Genomic DNA, 14,743 nt, shown 5'->3' with positions numbered 1-14,743 from the left:
TTCACACAAATAGAGGTTTCTTTTGGTGGTATTTAATCACCACTGGGTTTTTCATTTTTACCATATAAACGAAGAAAGGCCAAAAATTTTGAAAGTTTTTTTTTCTACTTTCTTTCTTATAAAACATTCAATAAAAAAAAAATTTAGGACAAAATGTATCCTGCTACATTTCCTTGGTAAAAAAAAAAAAAACCCTAATAAGAGTTTATTAATTGGTTTGTGCGAATTTTATAGCGTGTACAAACTATGGTAAATACTGTAGACTGTAATTTACGCAGCTATAGATGCTATACTGTCATGGCGGTGATCTGCAACTTATAGTGTGACTGTGATAGGGTGATGGGCGATCTGGCACTAACAGACACTGTCTGGGAGGGTCACTAACTGACACTGACAGTACTAGTGACACTAAGGCCTGGTTCACACCAATGACTTTTTTTAGTGCATTTTCAGTTTTGCAGAAACAAACTACAGTCCATTTAACATGGTTTCCTATGGGTCACGTTCACATCTGTGCATTTTATGGAAAGGGCCAGGAACTTTTTTATGGTTTTTGGTTCCATGGACTAATGGATCAAAAACATGTATTGAAAAACGCAAAATGCACCTGGAGTATGCAAACTGCAGCCTGCATAGGTGTGAACCAGGCCTAATACAGTGATCAGTGATAATACTGTACACTTACACTCTGCTAATGACACTGGCTGGGAAGAGGTTAAAATCTAGCATCAATCAAGGGGTTAACTGTGTGTCTAACAATGTGTAATGTGTGCTGCTTTTACTTTACTATCTGGCTGTTTTTTCTCCCTGCAAACAGCCAGATCATTGTTTACTGTATACAGAGTTCTGTATTTTTGTAAACACACAAATCTGTGTGTGATTGGATACAGCCTATCAGCTGACTTCAGCCAAAATCATTGGCTGAAATCATCTGCCAAACTCGTGTTGTGTCCCCTGCCTTGTCTGCCCTGCCTGTGCCTCCTGCCCAGAGTAAATCTACTGAGGGTGGGCGGCAATTAATTCAAGGAAGTGAAACTAATGGATGAATGAATGAATCATTTATTCTTTTCTGAACACAGTAGAGATCAGAGGCAGCTGCAGATTCAAGTAAAGTTTAACCATTTCACCCCCCTTCTCTCCTTTGCGTATGATCTCCAACCTGTCTCTTCAGTGACCTGTATATTAACCCTTCAGGTCCCTTGTTCCACACATCTGCAGAATAACCATTTCATCTCCATCCTCCCACTGTATGTGATCTGTACATTAACCTTTTCATCTCCTCCTTCTATCTATGGCCTGTTTGTGCTGTATCTAATGCACCATTACTAAGCTCCAAGTTTAAGGCACCTTTCACACGACAGACCCACACGGATCTGCCTGTCCGTTTTTCAGGCGGATCCGAGCGGGCCACCCATTGACTTCTATGGGCAGACGGATATCAGCAGAGATGTGTCCGCTGACACCCACCTGCCATCCGATCCGATGAGATCTGCTCAAAACAGACAGATGGCGATACGTTTACCACCCATCCAGCGGATCGGATGGGATCGGATGAAAACTGACATGCTGTCCATTTTCATTTGATCTTCCCATATAGATTAGCAGGGCTCTGACAGGTCCGTCCCTGCACAGTGAGCAGAGACAAACCTGTCATCCGCCGGCTCAGCGTGGATCAACAGATCGATCCCCTGCTGAGCTAGCGGAGTCCGCTGAGGGGATCCGCCCCATATGAAAGGGACCTTAACCCCCAAAGTACCTTTTTCTTTTATCTGCATGTGTGTATATGCATATTTGATCATTATTTGTGTATGGTCACTGTAAATTTTGGCTCAAAAACAGGTTAAGTATAGTTAACAGGAGTTTTTTTTCTTACCCCCCAGGAGCCATTGAACCTTTAAGAAATCACCAAAAACACAGAATTGATTCCCGGTTTTAGCCAAACTTTTAGGGAAAGTAAAATTCTCAGTTTTGCTCATCCCTAATTCTGAGAATCAGAAGCATCTGTGGCAATTCGCTGATCAATTTACAATTGATGTGCAAGTTTGCAGCTGGAGTACTGACTGTAAGAAAGATCCGCTGTTTAATTTACTTGTGCTGCTGCTAAACTTAGTTTGTTGCCTGGAACACAGAAAGACAAAATTTTGTTGGAGGTGAACATTGTAACGGTATTGAGGTCTGACAATGCCAAACTGAGTGGCGAGAAGTCAGCTTGCACACTGTGTCGTCCTAACTTTTCCAATATGTGCAAGTCTGCAACAAACCATTTGGATGTAAGTCCAATGTTTGTGCTTCAGCATGGGATGAAAACTTATAACAAACCAAAGACAAAAATGAACACCTCTGCACTAGAACACAGCCAGCTCAAACAGATCAAACTGAATAAACAGTACTGGGCAGAGTCTGCATAACCTCAGAGAACTTCAAATTAAACCTTGTTGTAAAATTACCATGCCATAAGACCTCAAGCAGAGCATTTAAGAGGCTCTAATGTAGCTGATCGTAATGGGGGGCCTAAAGCTTCAGAGATTAGTAATTGGCTGTCAGAAAATCATTTAGAAGCAATACTTATTTCAAGTCTGACTCACATGTCTATTAGATTGTAAGCTCTTCTGAGCAGGGCCCTCTTAATCCTCTTGTATTTTATTGTATTATAACTGTATTGTCTCTCTTTCATATTACAAAGCGCTACGTAAACTGTTGGCGCTATATAAATCCTGTATTATAATAATAATAATAATAATAATAATGACCTGAAACTGAAATTTTCATGCATCTCCAAACTTTCAAACTCTACAAATAAACCACATGATCAATTACATACCAGACACCCCGATATCACAAGTTGCAGAAAGCTGATGGGTGATACTATATCTTCTAAGCAGACTAAACATATCATCAATATCATGTATGATATCTAGCAAATCTTGATTTCATTCTATTCAACAGTGCAATGGTTGTCAGATGATTGCAAACATGGTTACCTTAACCACTTGACCTCCAAAAGATTTACCCCCTTCATGACAAGGCCATTTTTTGTGATACGGCACTGTTACTTTAACTGACAATTGCGTATTCATGCAATGCTGTACCCAGATAAATGTATGATATTTTTTCCCACAGATAGAGCTTTCTTTTGGTGGTATTCGATCACCACTGCATTTTTCATTTTTTGGGGGCTATAAACAAGAAAAAAACTATTTTGAAAAATATATATATTTTTTACTTTCTGCCATAAAACATATCCAATAAAATGTTTAATTTCTTCATAAATTTAGACCAATATGTATTCTGCTACACATTTTTGGTAAAAAAAAACAAAACAATAAGAGTATATTGACTGATTTATGTGAAGGTTATACCATCTAAAAACTATGGTATATATTTATCGAATGTTTATTCTTGTATTCGGAGAGCTGTGACCCCCCGGTCACAGCTCTCCGTCCTCCGGGTGATCACACACACAAACAATGGCTCCGTCTCACCGGGAGGATGGAGAGCTGTGAATGGGGGGAGCGCCCCAGGGAGGATGCTGGAGTTGTGCCCAGACCTGCCAACCGATCAACCGGGCTATAGAGAGCTGCGTGTTCCCGGACAGAGCGGAGGATGGCGGCCAGAGTACGCAGAGATTTGGTAGCAGTTTAAAGTCTGGTGTCTTGGAGTCCAGATGCTGGTTTACCCTATGGGTTTCAGGAAGGCATGACTATACCAGCAAGAGGATCCTGAAATGATATATTTGAAGGCTGGATATTCCTTTACAATTTGAGCCTGGATATTCACTGGTTTAAGATGAGAGTTCTGAGAGCACTTAACAGTTGTGTTATGACACGAAATTAATACATATTAGAAACACCTCTAGCATGAAGAACTATATGATTAGATGTTTTCGGGACTTAATTTAGGACACCAATTTTGCACATTTATAATTCATTATTGTTTGTGATAATTTATTACTGTGCAAGATCACTTGTTTATTATCACTTTATTATCTGTGTATTGTGAACACAAATAGGTTTTGCAGTTAGTTTTGAGTTTCTGGTTATCACAGTTTTGTTAATTCATCCACGTTTTCAGTATTAGTTCACTAGGTAGCGCAAAGGACCTTCAATTTTAGTATATGGTGGCAGCTACTGTTTGTGAAAAGTGTTAACTGCCCCAACGACGCTCACTCTTAGTCTGTTGGCGCTTAGATTGCTGTTTTGCAAGCTGGAAAATCTCTGTGCAAGGTGAGGCTGATTGTTCCATCCTCACATTCTGATGGTAGTAGTGGGATTTGAGACTGCCGCCGTTACAGGCATAACTATCTTCTGCAGACCAAAACATTGTACAGTATCACTGTTCTGCTAAAACTTATATACAGGTATAAGATGAAAGGCACAGGTAAACAGCTATCATCATTATATAACAATTGCTGCATTTTACCTGTAGTCCAACTCTAATTATACCCATACATAGATAACATGTATTTTGTAAAGTGATATGTACTAGTCTGTATTATATAATATAGAAGAGATACGTTACATTCAAACATGAGAATTTTGGATTTCAACTTGTCTCTAAGTGTCTGCAAGTATTCTTTAATTTGGGTTGACTTGACCTTTACAAGCTTTACAAATTAGCACCAACACCATCAAGAAAAGTCCTTAGTAATTTTCAGGGTAACATAAACATGTCTCTGTTTAATGTGTAAACATGGAAAACACATCCTTCTGCTTCATTTACTCTACCAGGGCTAAGTAGATCGTACCAGGGGCAATCATGTACTTTCTACTTGCTATGATGGGTTGCAAAACATATGTCATGGCTAATTTTGTTATGATATGCTCCATTTCATCTTTGACTTTACTTTATATCAAGGATTAGAATTTTCCATTCTCTTATCAAAGCAATATCCTTAATTCACATAAGACACAAAATGTAAAATGTTTTCTTTAGTGTTATTTGATTGACTAGGCATAGGACCCAAAGGTTTACACATCTATCATGTGAAAGATTCCTTTAATATGGCCTTATTCAATATTTGGACCAGAGACCCTCCAAAGCCTTCAAAGAGGAGATTACTCATTCTCCCCAGAGCTAGCGTCAATGAAATGAAATCACAATTATGCAAATGGGACTATTCTCTCCAAAATTACTGCCAAACAAGCCTTTTCAGTGCTCTTTAAGGCATTCCATTCTAGCGGCAAACTTTGTTTATCATCATTTGGTATTTCTCTTTGTATAATGAGCAGCGTAATTAAGAGGAAAACAGAAGCAGTTGAGTTTGCATATGTAATTGATGAGCTAATTGTTTGCATCTACAATCAATTTACAGTCATTCATACAATTGTGTGCATGAACGTAGGGAAAAAAAAAAAAAACAGGAAATGTGTGACCCTTGTTGAATATGCTACTCAGCACTTCTTATCCTGGGCAGTGGACTGAATAAAATATACGGTGTTCAATTCCACTGTGTACATACCAAACTTTGTTTGTATAAACCTAAGATTTTTATTTATGTAGTGCCCTGCCCTGGTTAGGCTAAGTTTAGTTTTTGACTCTGCTGTACTCAGTTGGGCAGTGATCTGTTTTTTTTTGGTCTGGTCAGGTTTCCCTAAGCTTGGTGATTAATTGCCCTGCCTGTTTCTGGAAGAAGCTTCCAGAAAATATAGTAGGAGGATCAATCGCTAAGTTATGAATATTTATCATACCTCAGCCAATCCCTGGGAAGGACACCAAGAAGTTGGCTGGGGCAGATTATAAATATAAGGGAGGGCTATGCAGGCTGGTTCTTCCTCTTCTTCTAGGAGGGAACCGTTACTCCTGGTGCTGCTGCCACTAGGAGGTAGCCACTGTGTGTTCTAAAGAGTTGTTGTTGGGCCTCAGCTTGTGCTGGGCTAAGGGCCTGGAAGAAATTTGACTGAAGGATTTTGCTGGAAGCCATCACCTGTAGAATTGGTCTGGAGAAGGGTCTGCCTCACACTCTGCAGAATGTCACATGGAAGCTGGAATGAGGACAGCTTACCTAGGACGTGAGAGTGAGGGGCTTGACTCGGAATCTCGGGTGTGCGTGTGCTTGGGGAAGTAATTGTCAGAGGTTGCAATAAAGACTGGTGCTGCTCACATGGAGTCCTAGATTTACTGGAAACTAATTTCAGCAAAAACTGTCACAGGAGATTTTCTGTTATGAAGCTGTCCTCCTGTTGTTGCTGCTAGGGTTTTAGAGTAACCCCCACCCTTAATCCTCTCCTGTTCAAGTTTCTGTGAAGGGGAGGAATGCAGGGGGTGTGACAGCAGGCAGTAGCAGGAGTGTGCAGAGTACGACAGTGGGTCCTATGGGCAGGAAAGAAGTGCAGAGGGAGCACTATGTGCAATACAGAATTGTGGATGTTGCAAACTTTATATATAGTTTTTAACTTTGGTGGTAGTGCAAAAAGATGTTTTGGTAGCGTGACTCAATTAAGAGTGACGGTGGAGGTATTTTTAATATGATAACTAAAATCTCATATAACATGTTTGGATATTATTCATATTTTTAAATCTGCAACTTTCATTAAAATAATACATGAAAATCCTGTCACTAAAGTCAGTAAACCACCATTTCTTGTTTTTGGGTGGTAAGGATCTGTCCCTGCCTCCGAAACATGGCTACATATTACTTAGGCATGGTTACTGTTGTTATAATCAGGGAGCCAACCCTGGGAAATGATTTGCAGCCACTGCTGAAGAAAGTACATGTAAACAGGTTGAAAAGATGCTGCAGGAGATCAGCAGCACTGATATGCAAAGCCAAAAAAATATAATCCAGTTAGAGTTTGCACCTTCTCTAAACTCATGTAACTGTGCTTGCAAACAGTTATGAGGGCAACTGAGCCCAGTAGGAATTATGTGCTGGAAATAAAGAGAGAAGAGAGGACTAAGGATATGGTGCGAGGAAAAGCTTGGTGATCAATTGCACAATTGTAGGAAAATTCACCACAAAAAACTTTGGAAGGGATGGCACATTTTTAAAGATGGGAAATCAGGAAAGTTACAGGTTCCTGAGTATAAAAGATCAGCTTCCCCTATATCCATGGAAACTGGATATACTATCGGTGACCTGATGTAAAATTTCCAGAAATTCTGAAGCTATGGGAAATAAAAGTTTTGTGGTTTTTTTTCCTTGTTTTTTTTTCATGAAAAATTTTAATTTTGGAAAAAAAAATTAGTGTAGAGTAGTTTTGCAAATTGAAAGTAATTCTTTTACACTGGGAATGTGAAATGCAGTGTGTGTAAAAGTATTCTTAAAATAAAAGTACAGCTTATTCAGTAAATAAACTAAACTTGCTTTTTTAAAATTGTATGTTTAATTACAAGTGGAATAACAAGGACGGTATATGTTAAGAACATTTCAACTATATATAGTAACCACCCCCTTACCCTCATAGTAATTTAAAAACTTCCTGCCAATATGCATATTCCTGTGTCATTTTATTTATAAATGAAAGTTTGTGTATTTTTCTGAGGCAGTGGTTTGCATAACGTTCTTACTTGAAGATGCTGCTGGTGAAGAAACACTTCATGATGATCCAGAAGCAGCAGAAATAGTGTTTGTAGAATGAGTGCTCTGGAAGGAAAAGTTACTGTCATTATGGACCTCATCATTTCATTCCATAAAGTATTTTTAATGTCTTTATGACACCTGTGGCATGCCAGGATGTGTTTTGTCATCCTTGTAGAATTTGGAAAAGAATATTTCTTCCCACAATATTTGCAGATTGCAGCTTTGCTCTCAGCAGAAATTTTACCGTGGAAATGTTTCCAAACTCTAGATGTTGGTCCCCCCCAATTTTATTGAGAAGAGGAAAAGAAAAAAACAATTAACTGACCAGACTATATTATACTGTAATGGTGGAGAACATTAATAGGAATCATTTAGAGGTTATAAAGATAAACTAATATGCCAGACAAATTTACCATTTGCCTGTCAATTAAGACCTGAGAGGACAGAAACTACCATCTACTGTATCCCAACAATCACCCAACTGTAGGAGGTACAAAATGGAGCCCACAAGCAAATTAAACTGGAGTATTTCCTCTGCAGTGCCCCCAGTGAGAGAAATGCATATTTCTCTTATTTGAGAAATACATTGAGAAGTACAGTGTTACTTGGACTATATTCCAAGATTTACTTGTCTTCAGCTGAGAGAACTTTCAATACTTCAAGACGTTACAGAAATCCTTCATTAAGGTCTTCATGTTATAAAGTTTGAATACCATGTCATAAATATATTATTTATCATTTTAAAGGCACATATTCCACACTTTTTTTTTTCGGCCAAAAAATGCTTTGAGAAAAACATGGAAGAAAAATTATTTTTCTAAATTTTTCCATTTTTGTCCAGGCCTTTCCATCTTTAGTGAGGACAGAGTTGACCCAGATTAGAGCAATTTTTACAGGGAAGTGGTATCCTGATCTAATAAGTGGGCTTTGCATTTTACAGTAAGGTTATCTTTACATTATAGTTAGCTCCAGAAGATGGGTGGAGACTGCAGCAACTGCATCTGTTTTCTAATTTGTCTCTCATGTCAGCACCCAGTATAGACATAATCATAATCTGCCTGATTTAGAATTTTAGGTTTAGGAGTGGGGAAAATGTCATATGAACAAGCATCGCAGGTACAGTAGTTACGTACAGCATAGTTTAAAAATAAATTTCCCAAAGTTTCAGCATATACTCAAAAAACTAAATTGTGAATTTTATTCCAAAGTTTTACTGTAACATGCTTGTGCTCCTGGCTAGAAAGGGGTAAATGGTACATTATTAGTTCCCCAGGACCTGAGTTAGTAAATCCTGCAGTACAACATTAAAAATGACAATGATTTCTTTGTGTGCATAACCCTTTTTGTTTACTACAAATTATGCATTTTTAAATCTACACTGTATAGAATAAACTCCAGGGAGGTGAACTATGAAAACATCATTCTAGTATCATTCCACATCATTCAATAGTTTTCCATCCCCTTCAAAATTACATTGAAAAATCCATATAATGTGCGCTCAGATTAATGAACTGTTTGAATCTGGATCAATAAGCACTCAAAGACTTGAACTGTTGACACTTGCTGGAATCAGTTATACGGCTGCTTTATTCACTTAAGAAGTGATGAGTACTTTGTAACTACAGGGGGACCACTTAATAAACATGCAATCTAATATATGGCTTTGGCAGATTACTTCTGCTATTCTGTGGAGTGAGTGGATAATCCAGGCCTGTATGCTCTATGATCGCCCCCCTAATTACATTATCACTTTCCAATTAGTACACTGATTTAAACATTCTGGCAAAGCCTACTTCATTGTGTATTATGTGCTAACCCATAGTGTTTTATCCCCAGGGAATAAAATGTGACTATATTCAACCCATTTAATCATTACATTATTTTATTTTAGACATAATCAGGCGAATTTCACAAGAAAAAAAAAAGGAGCTTCCTGTGCCTAATTCAGGCAGGCGCCAGCGCCAGTGGCAGTAACATTACCAACACTAACTACTGCCACGTTAAGAACCTGTCCTTATGGCAGTGACAGATTCTTAAAGAGCAATGCCATTTTTGTTGAGAAAAAACAATCCCTTTTAAGTGATCTATGTACATTCTAAGGATTTCAACAAACGTTGTCGAAGAGTTCTAAAAATCCAGAAGCAACCAGGATTTTGTCACTTCCTGTTTTCAGCCGGCACCTGCCGTGTACGTTCCTGGCTCTCCTTTAGTATGGAGGGACTTCTCAGTGCTGACAGTTGCTTCCCCAGATTCAAAACCTGGGCTTCCAGGGAAACAATGTGCTTACATTTTGCACAGCAGTATTCGCCCTCGATCGGATGATCAAGGAACGCATACATGCAGCAAGATGTACAAAGAGTCGCCTCTCCACACCCGCCGGGCATCGTACCTATTAAATTTAGTGAGGATTGGGGATTTTACCCTGTCCAAATTACCTAACAGCTAGCTTCCTGGCACTAATACTCAAGACAATACACAGGTACACAGGTACACAACAAGACAATACACAGGTACTCACAGACCTACGTGCACCACACATCGTGAGGTATCGCTGCAAAAGCCAGAAATTCTATCACCAGATCTCCTGTGTAACTCTAAACTGTTAATCTGTAAAGACTTTAAAAGTGTCACCTGTGGAAGTTTTTAGGTACCGTAGTTTGTCTTCATTCCACATGCGTACACAATTTTAAAGCGTGATATGTTAGGCATCTATTTACTTGGCATAACATTATCTTTTATATTTTGCCAAAAAATTGGGTATTATTTTGTGTTTGGGTGCACTAAAAATTCATTAAAGGGTATTTTTTCCTGAAAATTTAATAAACTGCTGCACAAATATTGTGCGGCATAAATAAAATTGCAACAACATCCATTTTATTCTCCGTGGCCTCCACTTAAAAAAAATATATAACTTTTGGGGTTCTATTAGTAATTTTCTAGCAACAATATAGATGTTTGCATGTCCGTGAGAAATGTCAGAATTGGGCTGATTTTGAAGTAGTTGAAGAATTACCACCAGTTCTTAAATTAGGAATTAGACATTATGACTAGCTGGGAAGCTGGGGTACAACTGTGCTGGGAAGCTAGTATGTATGTGACAGCTTCCGGCATAGTCTAAATCCCCATTGACAGGTATATGACTACCGAGACTTTCAGTGCTGCACCCTTACTGAATTCTAAAGGGTGTCCATGACACCCTTTATAAATTCCCCCAGAATTTGTCTATAACTGGGCCATGTTAGGGGAATGCCTGGCTTTTGAGGATAAGAATGATAAGAAGGTCAGTGTATTTGTAAAACAACTATATTTGTGTGCATGTGAACACTATCATAGCACTGCTACCATTTAGAATCAAAAGATATTGGGCTACTTGTATGCAAACCAAATTGGGAGATGTTTTACATGTGAAAGGCTAAAAAATTGGTCCATCCAGTCCTGAGATTTACAAAGCCCTACTAGATGGTACAGCCGGCCAGGTGGCTTCACTTTTCTTTACGGCAGTTAAACAATACAGCTTGATCATGTACCTGCCCCAGCCTGTGATTTAACAGTAAAGTAGCAGCAGTGAGTCAATGAGTTCTTCTTACTGCTCCTTATGCTCTCTCCTCCTATTGGCATGTCCATCTTATCACATGTGCATTGGAACACACCTAGTTCTGCCCCTCCACCTCTCAGAATGAGTGAGTACTTACATTATTTGTGTTTACAAATACATACAAAGTGGTCATAAACACTGAAGGTTTTTTTACCTTCATGCATTCTATGTGCTGCTCCCCCCAAGCCCCCTAATATTCACCTGAGCCCCCTCAGCGATGTGCACAGGAACCTCGGCTGTCCTGAGTCTCTCTCTCCTCAGTGGCTGAGACACATCAGCAGGAGCCATTGTGTTCCCACTGCTGTCAATCACAGCCAGTGAGCCTATGTGTCTTATGTATGTATAGAACTTGGCTCGGGAGTGAGCACGCACCAGTGCCCCCATATTGCTATCGGGGGCACTGGTCAAGGGGGAGGAGCCAGGAGCGCCGGCAGGGGACCCCGGGAAGAATAGGATTGGGGCTACTCTGTGCAAAACCAAAGTAATGTGAGTTGTACAACGTAACTGTATTATTTAGTGTGTTTAATATCTTATACATGTTTTACAAAAATACATAATAGCCGACCCTTATAAGTACCCCTGTCAGTGTTAAATGTTTAAATGTTAAATGTTTGTCTTAACTCTCTCTAAAAAAAAAAAGCCTACAAATCCTAATAAAGCCACCACATCTAAGGACTGGGAAGCTGAATTGTTTTTTTTTTTTGGGTCCAATACCACTTTAATTGTGAAGCTTATTATTAGCAACCAGTTACTTCTGCAGAGGATTAACGTGTACAACATTTTCTGTAAGAGATTACTGAAAATAATAAAGTTTTTACAAGCAGAGCAGTGAAAGTTGCATTCTACAAGCAAATTGTTTTCTATAGCTGTTACATAAAAGAAGCCATACAGTACAATGCAGGACACTGGTGCTGATGTAGGCAGTGTGGAAAACATTGCATGTTTAGACTGCAGAGCAGCTCCACCTGTGTGTGCACACAGATGCTAAGAGAAAAAATACAAAATCTCTTGTCCTATAGCAATGCAGAGCTTGTAGCAATTGGAAAATGCCTGGGGGGATTCTTTGACAGGCTGGAGGGATTTAGATGGAGGAACAGTAGGAGAATCTATGCAATTTTAAATCAACAGACCCATATGTCAGACAGGTGAAGAAGAACAGCAAGAAAAAAAATGAATACATCTGGATGATTTTCCATTAAAAAAGAAAAAAAATATTCCTTAGCAATCAAAAGAAATATAGAAGACACAGAATAGATAGCAAAGTGTACTTAAAGATTTATTTTTACCTGCAGCATAAAAACATAGTAGAAGTAAATATATAGGCATAGCAAAAAAAATGCAGAAAAGTGTACCTGTTGCCTGCAGTGGAGGAAAATATTTTCACATAATAAACATTTTTCAGCATCTTATTATAGAGCTTGAACATATTGTAGTTTACAACATGTATCTGTCCGTGAAGATTCTCACTTATCCAGGTCATTGAATATCTAAATTTGTGAGCAACATTCAATTCGACTCATTCCGTAATTTTGAAGATGTTTTGTAACTTTTCCAAGCAAGTTCTTCAGTTTTCATGAGTGTCCGAAAATACCCCACCATTTATAACTGACATCTCAGGAGAGCTTTGAAAGTTTGTGGTTACTGGACTTTTGTTAACACATCCAAAGGATCAAGCAAAAACACAGAAACAGGGGGGGGGGTACCAGAATACATGGAGTACTATAGTCATCCCATATGTAGCTGAAGGATCTTTAACAAACGTCACTTCCCTGTGTCCTTCAAGTCCAACAATGCACCTAAACAGAAGCTTGTACATCCAAAAGACCTAACACCCAAACACAAGCAAAAGTAACTTGAATATGCAGTGCAGCGTAGTGAGGGGAGATGAGGCAACTTCTCAAAAAATGGCCCCAGATTCCAGGCTGGAGGTACAGTTGAATAGTCGTTCCAGTCATTCATGAAGGTCACATTGTAGAGCTCCCCTCACAGAGCCGCCATTATGGCGAGTGATACCGGCCAGGCTGACTCTTCCCATTGCCGGGTTTGCTGACCGTTATGTTGTACAAGCTTTCAGACACCTGGAGCCTCAAGTGAAGCAAGTTATATAGAACCTGTCAATGTCGGCATTTGCCAGTTATTACAAAGGTGGATTTGTACTAAAAATGACTAAATAGCAAGCGGCCGTGGTACTGGGAGTCCCAACTGCAAATAAAACAAACATAAGAGAAGCTCACAGATGCATTATGCTGCTAAACCATCCTGACAAAGGCGGATCTCCATACATCACAGCCAAAATTAATGAAGCCAGAGATCTGCTGGAAGGACAGTCAAAGAAATAGCCGAATGCTCTGGACTTTTCTTTTCTGAACTCTTTATAATCGTTACCTGGAAGGATGTGATCTCCATTATTGGGAAATTCTTCACCAATAAATCAGCAGAATTCTCTTAAAAAAAATGAATGGCCCAACATAGGAGGGCAAATTCTACAAATCAAGAATGGGATTTTCCTTTGACTTAAGAAAGGGGACATTTTTTTGAGGATAGTTAGGTGCACAATTTGGACAAACTGGTTTGCAATAGGTATGAAAGAGGTCATCTACATAAAACCATCCCCGAACAAGGGTAGAGGCCCTCAACACCATCTATCTTTTACATACTGTATAATGCCATTTTAACATCTCTATCCTGACATTTTGACAACAATTTAGCCACATAAAGTTAAGGATTGGAATTTATAAAGTCTTCCTGACACCAAGGATAGGATTATGTAACTAGAACAGGGGGGGTTCCACGATTTTCACACCTCCCATTCTGTCCTTAGACAATAACATCAGCCCTTCTATGATAATTGGATTTAGGTGTTACCTAGGTGCTATCTGAAGTAAACACTGGCACTCATTGGAATGAAAAAGTGGTTTGGACAAGCTACGAATTGTCTTCAACATTAAAGAACAAGTCCACTTGAAAGTGACTAACTACTACTAGATACTACATGCATCATTTTTGCCTAGACGTTTTTGGAATCATGGCATGTTTTGAGGTTGCATTTATACATATTTACCTGCTACCCTACTTTATGGGAACATAAGCTAAAAGTAGCATTCAAAAGCAAGAAAAAATGGAATGGAGCTTCTGAAAATAATGCAGTCAAAAGCAGCACTTTAATTCCAGGGTAAAAAGTTGTGAGTACAGCACTTTAGAAAATAGTTTGATTTTGCTTCTTTAAGCAGTGTTAATGGGAAATTATATATTTTTCATTTACTTATTTAGAGCAGGACAACAGCATTTTAAGGCAGATGAAAATGTAATATTACATATGATTTTTTTTTATTTTAATGCAACCACTCAATGGAACTCAAGCTCAAGCTAAATGTAGCATAGAATGAGAAAGGGGAGTGACTCATTCCTCATTGGAAGGCTCTGTCTGCTGTATTGTCACTTTAGATAACCAATAGTGCTCTGGGTACCCATTGTCATATATCCTATGTTTATTTGTGGTCCAGCGATTTTATGTATACATATACTGTATGTAGGCAGGTGCAGTCTGTTTTCTCCTCTGCAGGTGGCGCTCATCTGCAGCAGCAGTGCAGAGGGAGATGAAGTCTGGAGCAACAGGGTTCCTCTATGGT

The 14,743-nt window shown here is 38.9% G+C and overlaps 1 pseudogene; it reads left to right on the top strand.

Moving 5' to 3' along the window:
* LOC141127899 (mitochondrial import inner membrane translocase subunit TIM14 pseudogene) overlaps positions 1-13,453 on the top strand; it is a 69,858-nt pseudogene extending 56,405 nt beyond the window's left edge.
* Positions 13,454-14,743: the final 1,290 nt, after the last annotated feature.

Source organism: Aquarana catesbeiana, linkage group LG01, assembly GCF_042186555.1.
Source record: "Aquarana catesbeiana isolate 2022-GZ linkage group LG01, ASM4218655v1, whole genome shotgun sequence".
NCBI classification, from domain to species: domain Eukaryota; kingdom Metazoa; phylum Chordata; class Amphibia; order Anura; family Ranidae; genus Aquarana; species Aquarana catesbeiana.
The sequence above is the reverse complement of the archived record's forward strand: the minus strand, read 5'-3'. Positions and strand labels throughout refer to the sequence as shown.